Below are 8,168 nucleotides of genomic sequence, written 5' to 3' on the forward strand. Positions count from 1 at the left end.
GGATTCTTATGAAATCAATTATTTTATTCATTGACCAACCAACCACCAATTTATTCATTCTCTCATAATGATTTATTTAATTTTCTCTTTTATTTTTATTCATGAATACAGACGCTACCTAAATGTGTTTATATATGTTTGTTACTGTTCTAATATTTTATTATATATATCACAGAGATAGGAGGATTCAAATAAAGACCATTAATATTTTATTATATATATCACAGAGTTTTGGTTCTGTACCCGACCCAGTTCTTGTTAGAACCAGTTTTGACTAGCTTTAAGCATACCTGGAACCAGTTTCCAACCAAACCGGTTTTGTGTAACTCCGTTCTAGCTGTTATTATTATATGGACTTGGCCCACATTTAAAAACATGTACTTTTGACCGTATATGAAATCACCCATTGATACTGCTGTACTTATCCCCAAATTGTATCTGCACATCATTCACGTGATAATCGGTCTCATCATGAACATGATGTGGTGGTGGTGGAAGAACCAAAAATATCGTTTTATTAAGTTTTAGGTATTAAAATTTATTAATTTTTACTATTTTGTATATTTAGGAATTTAAAAACCTTTGCTAATCTATCTATAATATATATAAACGAAACCATAAAAGTTATATATGTCGCTCCTTTTTTTTGGAGTAAGTAGATTTGCTTGATTTTTAAATGGATACTTCTCATGCATTTGACCCGAATTCACGGATATGGGTCTCATTAAACCCAGATATTTCTTAAACGGGTTATAACGTCTCATTAAATTAAAAACTAATCTCACCAAATATTTGATATAAAAATCCTATAAAGTAGGGATATACTAAAAGTTAATATCTGATTTATTTTAAATATATATATATATTATTTATAATTAAAAAACCAATTTCATAGTTAAAAATATAAACGGGTCTTGGGTCTCATCAAACCCATATAACTTTTAAACCGGGTTATAACATTTCATTTATTTGTGAAACAGTTATCATCAAACCATAAGTATTATAAATTTTTAGACAACAGAAAAAATTTTAAAAATAAATAAATATTAGAAACAAATAATATAAAACAACCTCTGTAATACGAGGGATAAAAACTGGTAATATATATTTTAAAAATAAATAAATATTGCTACAGATGCATCCAAAACGTGAAAACCATAACTCGAATGAAATTCTAAACCAAAAACATATAAAAAAGCATACGACTACGCACGTTACTTGACATAAAATAACCCGGCCATCAACTACACTAATGTTCACCACGGGCTCAACCTGCGAGAACTTTATAATATCAAGATACCATTGGGCCAATTATTACTGGAATAAATAACTAATACATTACTTTTAATTAACCACTCACTTTTAAATTAGTATTAAACAATATTCTTTAAATTAAAAAACAAAAAAATGCCTCGCTTTCGCGACCACACTCCCGGCCCGCCTCACAACTCGACATGGTGTCCTAGTGGGTGTGTGTCATATGTGGTGAACTCCTCCTTTAACGTCTTAATATATAAAACGTTAAGGAATTGCGAGATTCCCAAGAATTACGCTTCAAGGCCTCTAATAGAACAGTATAACGAACACTTGTGTGTCCTATTCTCAACACAACATGAAGATGGATGAGTGTATACATCTCGGTTTCTAATGTGATGACAAAATACCCTATCTTTGGTAGACTTTAAGCATGTGTCGAAACATAAAAAGAATTGAAGAGTCTATAACGGATACAAAAAGCTAGCTAACATATCCAAAATGTTGGTCGGACCATCTTCGGTAAAAATGGTAATCAAACACACCAAGAAAGCTTTCAAGGTTGAGAGTAAGAGACCATGAGGTGCATGAGCTTTCAAGTAACCATGTTGAAATAGTAATGAGTTGGTTTAAAAACTAATGTATGGTATTGGGTACACTTGATGATCATCAAGTTGTGATGGGAAATGTTGCAATTTATGATATTGGAATACATGGCATTTTGTCTCAAAATCCTTGTTATAACATTGAGGTAAATCCAAATCTAGGGAATCCCGTTACGTTGTTATAAGGAAAGAAGCAATAAACGATGAGATGGATTGTGCAGCTCGTGATAAAACTTGGAAACCAGGATCTCCCTCCGGGTTGGGAATGGATCTTCAGGAAGAAGATGAAAATGGATGGTACCATTAATAGGTTTAAGACTCGATTGATTATCGAAGGCTTTAGACAAAAAGAAGGTATAGACTTTGTTAGCGCTAGATACGTTTACATATGAAAAATGTTATAGCATACTTATTTGATGATAACCAATAAGAGTGAAGTTAAAAAGAAAAGTTATTTTATGATCGTTAGCTTAAACGCTCTTACATGTTTTACAATCACAAACACACGTCTCTACATACAAAACATGATTACTAGGTAATTGAAGAAGTGACCCGAATCCATGTACTCGTATTTCTAATATTATACCATTACCTTAGTCTATGCAACCATTCACAATCTTGTTATTCACCATATGGATGCCAAAAAAGTACCTTATTTGCCACATGGATGAAAAACCAATAGTCTTTAATGATTTTATTTGATTTTACATAAGGTCTGTAAATAGGCCTGTAAACGAACCGGACATTCAGTAAATTGTTCGTGGACCGTTTGATGGAAAGTTCGTTTATGTACATTTTTTTAATAAACGAACGAAGATGAACAAAATTTGTGTTCATTTAATTACACGAACGAACATGAACACGTGTTTCGTTCGTTCATTTATGTTTGTTTACATATTAATAGAAAATAACTAAATGCTATTTGTATTTTACAAATTATATAACCCTAATTACTAATTAAATATTTTTTGTTTTTCATTTATGAATAAATTCTTGTATGTTTATGCTCCTGTTCGTTTTTAAAACAAACATGAACATAAATATTTGTCCGATTAAAAGCCCGTGTTCGTGTTCATTCAGTTCGTTTACATGCCCATGGTTTATTACAAGCACCCAAGTAGACAAATTACAATTACAAAGGCTTCATATGCTAAGTAATCATTATCCAATACATTACATAATACATACAATTTCCTATATAATCTAATGCATGTATAACATAAATATTAAATATAATTGTATTTACCACACACATGACAAAATCATAAGCAGTTATTCTTGCATCAAATGCCACTATTATTATTATTAACCTAAATTACTAAATCAAGAAAAAAACATAATTTTACCGGTTTTGATCAATTCTGAGCAGACGCAGCCGGGTTGCTATTCGAAAACGAAGGTAAGCCCGCGGGCCCGCCGTTTAAACTCGGTTGTTCTTCACTAGCATGTTGAACAAACTCCTCGGGTGACATGTGGGACCCATGACAAGCACAAACGATACGGATTTGGGCCCCACTGTATCTATATGTAACACCTGATATTGTTTTCCCGTTTGGGCCCGGGCCCGTTGTGGAAACCCACGGTAGATTTGGGGACGACCCGCTTCCTCCAAATTTCAAGTCTGCGGCTATTCCGGGCCTTATAGCAGGGTGTTCGAATGGTAACGGTTCAGGCTTTGACTGGTCAATTACGTTTATACCCTTGGTGTTGAGTTCGGTATGCATAGATGGCCCGTCTTCTTTGGTCTTTTTACCGTCTTCTTTTGCCCTCTCGAATGGTTTTGGTGTGTTTATCGGTCCCGCACCTACAACAATATTGTTGAAAGAAAACTTGGTTTATTTGACCAAAATACCCTTAATTCACTATTAACCGAACTAACGATTGAAGAATCAAACGTAAACAGTTAAATGAACAGAGTTTTCTTGTTCGTGTCCATTCATTAAGTAAATGAACATGCCCGTGTTCATATATGTTCGTTTGTTAACAGTATAAATGAACAGTGCACTAACGTAAACGAACATATTGACTTATTGACCATCGGGTCAAAAACGTTCAAAAATTTTCGAGAGTTAAAAATAATAACCTTGATTAATCTTCAAACCATCATTTTGCTTATTTGCGTTCGGTGGGCCCCGGCCAAAATAAGAAGGATAATGCTGCAATGGCAAATTTGCAGGAATCATGGGCTGTTGACTTCCCGAAACAGTGTTTGACTCTTTGAGCGCAAACGAATAAGGCAAATTCATAACGTTTCCTGATGAAATCGTAAACACCCTTTGACTTTTCAAGTCAGCACTGGTCGACTCCTTCAATCCTTTCGACACATCATTCGCTTCAGAATCCGCCACGTCCTCGTTTTCAGCGGCGGACCTGTCATCCGAGACGTGTGGGGCCCGAGGTTTAATATGCAAGGTGGCAAGATACGCCTCTCGTTCGTGACGTTTTTGATTATTAATGTCGTCAAACATGTTCTTACGTTTGGTACCCGCCTTCGACATTAGTGGGCCCCTTTGAAAGATCGTAAAAGATACTTTCATCCGGTTTTGACTGATTAATCCTCTGAGCGATGACAGCCGGCTCGTCTTTGTGATTGGAACCATCTAGAAAGTTCTTGAAGTCGTCTATTAACTTGCTGCCCCGGTCAGCTTCATCTGTCCTTGCCTCAGAAGTTGCGACGGTTTTGCCCTTTGATGCGGCTGATGGCCTGCCACATGGCAGGGATAAGGTGAGATCGAGCCTGTTACCGTCATCCATTCGTTGTTTTAAATAAATATACGCCAACAAATATTTATATACAATTTGATAAAATTGTTGTCAGATATACTTCAAACGACGTAATAGACTCGTTAAAGCATCGTCTTCTTTCTGTTCACCTGCATAAAAAAAACTTGATAAGTTCATCCCAAAAAAACACGAATTTCATTCAAGATGAATTAGCTTGAAATAACTAAACACTCAAAATTGCTTATATGCCTTTAATGAGCATGTAAAAAGATAACTTGTCAAATAATGGATTTGTAGGCTTAAATTATTATATCACTAAGAAAATATAATTCTTTTACTTTCTTTATAGAAATTCTTCTTTAGATTTAATAATAATTAATATCTTTGCTGTGTACATTTTCTAGTGGATTGTACATTCAGATAGATATTTCATCTCTTTTTGACATTATTAATTAATCTTTAACAAGTATTTAGTAACTTGTGTTCAAAAAACTTCATATATGAAAATTTTAGTGTATCATTTCTTTAAAATGCTTCTTTACATTTTCTTCAATCAACTGACTGAAACTTTATATTTTTCTAGGATTTTGTTGACCAAATAAAAATATTTACAATGTAAATGCATGATCTATCATAAAAGTTTGAGAACCTTATTATAGAAAAATATACCAAAAATGAATTATGGTATTTACACTTGCAAGAATCTTTCTCTCTACAGAATAAAAGAATAATATAAAATTATCCAAATTTGAGGCCTTAACTAAGAAATCCTAATAACCTCCTAAGAGATATAACTTTATATTATAACAGTAAATAGTTCTAACTTCTAAGCTAATATCATTTTTTTTCCTTTTTTGTTTCTTTAGTCTAGGTCTATGCAGTCAATATCACGATATATCGATATCGATTATCGGTACATATAATATCGGCGATATTGACCGATATTTGACAGAAGTATTAATTATCAATTATTAATTTTCAATGTTAGGTCTTAATCAGTTCCTACTTGCTACGAATGTTAGTGTTTTGCAAGTTGCAAAATGTTAATTTGTTAATGGTAGGAGAGTAAACTGAATTATTAGTGCTAAATTGTTATATATATGAAATTTACATGATATTAAAATTACTGATATCCAACCGATATCTCACATCAATAACTCTCAAATATCAGTCCTTGACCGATTAAGGACTAATATCTCAAATATCAGTCCTTGACCGATTAAACTCCAGCAGACTATCTAACTGCAGTTACTAATTCCAAATAACTCGATGATAATACTTACAAAGTAGCCTTCTTTGCATTTTTTTCAACAAATTAACTGAAATTATATATTATTTTTAAACGTTTGTTGACCAGGTAGTTTGATTTACTATTTAAGAACCTTTTAACAAAAACTATACCAAAAATGACTAAATAGTAACTTATTCATGCATTATGGTACTTTACTACTTCTATACTTGCTAAATTTGTTTTCTACTTTTCTCTATAGAATAACTAAAAATCATCCAAATTTCAGTACTTAAGTCCTTAACTAGCAAATCTAAGCACATTAAAATATAACTTTATACTATTAGCTGTTCTAACTTCTTTAACTGCAATCAAATCATTTTTTTCCTTCTTTGCATCCTAATTTTAGATTAAACTCCAGCAAACTATCTAACTGCAGTTACTAAATCCAAACAACTCGATCTAAAGCACTTACTAATTACAAACTTTCTTAGATCGAAAGCATCATTAATTTACTATTTCAGTCAACTGAAACCCTAAAACGACTAAAATCACCGATTAACACCTACGAATTACGAAAAGCTGCAAAATCCTTCAAATAACAAACAGAAACCCGTAAAATCAAACGAATCACACTAACATCAAACACATCAAACGAATCACACTAACACAATCTAGATCGGTGAAATTGCAACAAATTGAGCAATGATTCAAAACCCAAAACAACTAGAAACACCAGTTTATACTACGACTCTCCAAACCCATCAGTTTCTCGCAATTTAATCGGTTAAATTGCAACAGATTGAGCCATAATTTAAAACCCAAAACAAATATAAACAAAACCCATATCAATTTATAAACAAAACCAATCAATTTCTCCCAATTTTATCGGTGAAATTGCAACAAATTGAGCCATAATTAAAAACCCAAAACAAATATAAACAAAACCCATCAATTTATAAACAAGAACCAATCAATTTCTCGCAATTTTATCTGTGAAATTGCATCAAATTTAGCAATGATTTAAAACCCAAATCACTAAAAACACCAACTTTACCATACAATTCACAAAACCCAGCAAAATCTATCAAATAGAAAATAAAAACCCATCAATTTCTCGCAATTTTATCGATGAAATTGCAATAAATTGAGCAATAATTTAAAACCCAAATCACTAAAAACACCAACTCACAAAACCCATCAATTTCTCACAACTTTATCGGTGAAATTGCAACAAATTGAGCAATATTTTAAAACCCAAATCACTAAAAACACCAACTTTAGCCAACAACTCACAAAACCCAGCAAAGCCCATCAAATATAAACAAAAACCCATCAATTTTTCTCAATTTTATCAGTGAAATTGCAATAATTTAAAAACCAATTCAACTAAAAACACAACTTTAGCCTACTACTCACAAAACCCAGCAACACCCATCAATTATAAACAAAAACCCATCAAATATAAACAAAAACCCAGCAAACCCATCAATTATAAACAAAAAACCCATCAAATACACACAAAAACCCATCAATTTCTCGCGATTTTATCGGCGAAATCACGAGAAATTGGAAAAAGATTTGTGGGTTTTGATGGGTTAAGAGTAAGATAGAAAATAAAGGGTTAGCAGAGTAGTTTAATTGGAAATTAAAGATTGAATTTTTACCAGAATTTGTTGTAGAGATCAAACCCTAGATGAAGAGTTAGGTATGCCAATTGGGTGAGTATTTGGTAAAGTAAAGGTGGAATTAATTAATAATTTTGTGAATCTGAATTTTATTTATTTAGGGGGAGGGGTTTATTAAGCACGTGGGTGTTATGGTATGCTTTTTAATCTTTTTATATATTATTAAGAGATGTGGTTTATTATTGTTATTGTTGTTATTATTATTATTATTATTATTATTATTATTATTATTATATTTGTTTTTGATGATTGATGATGACTTTATTGTGTAAGCAAGTATAGGTAATCAAGGGTGTAAAGCACTAACATTTTTTTTATTGTTATTATTGGTAGGTTTGGATCGGAACGGGTTTTGGAGTGGCACAATGTTTTGATTGTTATTATAGGTGTTGGATTGAAACGGGTTTGGTTCAAATTTTGGATCGGATCAGAATTCTAGCTAACACGAGGTTTTGCATGGGACGGGTTGGGTTTTGGTTTATGTTTTTCTTTGTTGATGATTTCGGACTCGTTTTCGGTTTTTTTTTTTGGGTTCATTTTTCCAGTTTCGTTTTGATCGATTTTTTCGCTTTCGACTAGTTTGCTTCGGTTTATGGCTTTTTGTTTCATTCTCGTAGATTTTTTTGGCTTCGGTTTGATTTCTTGAGGTTTTTGTTAAATGAGGTCAAC

The 8,168-nt window shown here is 32.4% G+C and overlaps 1 pseudogene across 1 annotated transcript; it reads right to left on the reverse strand.

Moving 5' to 3' along the window:
* Positions 1-3,100: 3,100 nt before the first annotated feature.
* On the reverse strand, positions 3,101-7,591 carry LOC143622487 (ninja-family protein mc410-like; annotated as a pseudogene). Its single transcript, XR_013151715.1, has 3 exons — positions 7,479-7,591; positions 3,943-4,732; positions 3,101-3,663 (listed from the first exon to the last, which is right to left on the reverse strand). The product of XR_013151715.1 is annotated as a ninja-family protein mc410-like (transcript).
* Between the last annotated feature and the right edge of the window lie 577 nt (positions 7,592-8,168).

This window comes from Bidens hawaiensis, unplaced genomic scaffold (assembly GCF_021521415.1).
Source record: "Bidens hawaiensis isolate Kalapana, Puna unplaced genomic scaffold, B.hawaiensis_p1.1 tig00003141_1, whole genome shotgun sequence".
NCBI lineage: Eukaryota > Viridiplantae > Streptophyta > Magnoliopsida > Asterales > Asteraceae > Bidens > Bidens hawaiensis.